Source organism: Pteropus alecto, unplaced genomic scaffold, assembly GCF_000325575.1.
Source record: "Pteropus alecto unplaced genomic scaffold, ASM32557v1 scaffold320, whole genome shotgun sequence".
NCBI classification, from domain to species: Eukaryota; Metazoa; Chordata; class Mammalia; order Chiroptera; family Pteropodidae; genus Pteropus; species Pteropus alecto.
Window position 1 is genome coordinate 52,077 of NW_006429963.1, and position 2,748 is coordinate 54,824.

The following is a 2,748-nucleotide window of genomic DNA, read 5'->3' on the forward strand; positions in this document are numbered from 1 at the left end:
GCCTGGCCGGCCTGCCCCACCTCCGTGTGTGACCGCTGGCCTGAGCTCGTCCTCGTCCCTCCTCCTCACCTGCTGCGGGCCCACCCCAGGCTCTGCTGTCCTTCCCGCCGTCGCTCCTGCTCGTTTTGGGGTGCACCCCGCCGTGTTTTGCACTTCACTCGGGGGGTCCTGGCGCCAGTGCTGCTGGGCCTTGGCGGTTTTTGGTTCGTCTCGTCCCTTTCTGGTCCTCGAACGAGCCTGGCCGTCCCCACGGCCCGCGATGCTTGTCCTACAGGAGGCCCCGTGGGGGGTGAACGCGAGGGGCAGCCCCACGGCTCCGCAGCCGCCTCGCTCCCCGACTCCAGAGGCTGAGGACAGCGCTGGTGCCCACGTGGTGGCCGAGGCCCAGAGCAGGTGAAGCCGGGGTCCCTCACGTCGGCCTCGACTCAGCGATTCCGGGCACGACGTGCGCGACCCCGATTCCCGTTGTCCCTAGCTGCCGTCTGGCTCTCGAGAACACCGAGACCAGATGGCCTGTGGGCCCTGGAGCGAGATTTCGGGGTGTGCAGAGTGTAGCCCCAGCCTCAGCCGTGTCTGCAGAAGGAGGGGCTCCCCGGCCCCACCAGGAGGACCTGGCTTCACCTGCCCCAGTGGCCCGGCTGGACGCGGTCTAACCGTTTTGGGGACCAGGAGACAGGCCGCAGGGGCCAGGAGTGTCTCATGCTCTGCAGAACTGGGGTGGGGGGGCTCTGCGGTCTTCGTGCTGTCCCATCTGTCCCCCCGTCTGCGGTGGCGGCTGCACCTCCTCTGCTCCAGGACGGACCTCACCTCGGCGTTTATTCAGAGCCTTGTCGGGTCCCTGTAGGGGGCTGGCCTCGTCCTCCCCGCTCACTCCACTGTCCCCCCCGCTCACTCCACTGTCCCGACTGTCCTGGGGGACAGAACCCCACGTGGCTGTAGAGGGATGGGAGCATGGCGAGATCGCGGCCGATCACGGCAGCCACGCCGCGTCCTCGGTCCCCCCGAGGACGTCGAAGACAATGGCGGCGCCAACCGAAGTGCTGATGCTTCTGCCTGGCGCCAGGCGCGCGTTTGACAGTGTGTGTGGGGGTCTGGGGCGTTGCTCGGGGGTGAAGCTGCGGGGCGGACGGGCCGAGGGCCAGGAGCGCTGCTGCAGGGCCCCGGCTGGGCCACCAGCGGTGGACGCGGTGGTGGCCCCTCCCACGCCCCTCGAGCTCCCCACCGCGTCTGTCAGCTGCGCACTTTTCTCCCGCGCCCCGTTTTGACTGGACTTCCTGCCGCCACACAGCCGGACGCCGCCCCAGAGCTGTGTGTGCAGCCTCTGCTGGTTTCCAAGTGGACTCAGTTCCAGGGACAACAAGTCGGCCTGCACAGGAGCCTGGAACTGGCGATGTGGGGTGAGGCACTCAGGATGCCGCAGATGCCCCGCCGGGCTGGTCCTCATGTGGGCCCAGAGACCCTGTGGCCAGCGGGCGTGGCTCGGGAGCACCCCGTCTGTGCCTGGCCCTCTGCGTGCCACCAGAGCCAGCCTCCAGGGCCCTTCCGTGAGGGGCGCTTTCGCCTCGGGCCTTCTGTCTCTCCATGGCTGGACGGAGGGTTTGGTCCCATTAGGAGGGTTTGCGGCCCCCCAGCCCCCTCCAAGTTCCACTGGGAAAGCAGGCTGTAGGGACACGAGGCCTCGGCGCCCGCCAGCCTTGGGCCATCCAGCTGCAGCGCGTCCGTGGATGTGGCCCTTGCTTGCTCTGGCATCAGGCCAGATGCTTCCTCAGGCCGGGCTCCCCCTCAGTCCCCACCTGCTGCCCAGTGTCCCCAGTCTGTGGTCTCCCAGGAATGCTGCAAGCTGGGAAACACAGAAGTAACTAGAAATGCAGCCGCCAGAGTGAGTCTGCAGCTAAGTGTAGCCCCCTCGGCCACCCCTGACCTGCCGCCCACATGCCTCGCTGAAGGACACGCTCTGTGTGGGGTGGACGGCCGACATGCACTCCTGAGTCCCGTGCTGTGTTAGCAACACAGTCCTGACTAAAGGGCACGTCTGCTAAACATAGCCGCGAGGCCCACCTGGCACTGCAGCCTGCCGCACGTCAAGCGGACACATTTCTGCTACGCTATGCCAGAGCCTCGAGCATATGCTGCCCCCAGACCACACGGTCTCCCTGCTGACGTCAGCGCCCCGAGGTCCCCGCCCCGGGCTCTTGCGGGGCCTGCGTGGGGCCGGGCTTGGCCTCTTGGCCCTGTGGGACACACTGAAGACGGTGAGGGGGCCTCCAGGGAGTGGATGCACACGTCCAGCGGACCCCAGAGGGCCGGACGCCACAGCCCATGTTTGCTGTTCCTGCCGCTGCTGACTTAATGGCTTTGGGACGAGGTCCTCCGGCAGTGTCAAAAGGCAGGAGGAAGCTGCCATCGTGGCCATCAGGGGCCGTGAGTGCCGTCCTTGTTGCATGCAACGGGGCGACACTGGGGGAAGGGACGGCCAGGCGGGCGGGGCACGGCCAGGTTCAGTGGCGAGGCCGGGGCGTGGTGGGAGCAGCGTCAGCAGCAGCGTCGCTCGGCACTGGCACCAGAGCCACAACTCTACTGCCAGGAGCATGGCCGTGACTCACGGGGGCAGCAGACGGACACGGCCCGTGGCCACTGCCAGCCGACCTCCACGAACCTGGAGCGAGATGCCCACTGTGCGCCAGTGAAGGGCGAGTTTTCCAGGAGGAGCAGTGGGGGCCTGGGGCCGCGGCCATGAGCAGGAGGGGG

General features: G+C 67.8%; 1 protein-coding gene across 1 annotated transcript in view; it reads left to right on the forward strand.

Annotated features, from left to right (window-relative positions):
• Positions 1-2,748, forward strand: part of VIPR2 (vasoactive intestinal peptide receptor 2) — a 40,585-nt gene that overhangs the window by 15,705 nt on the left and 22,132 nt on the right. The window lies entirely within an intron of this gene.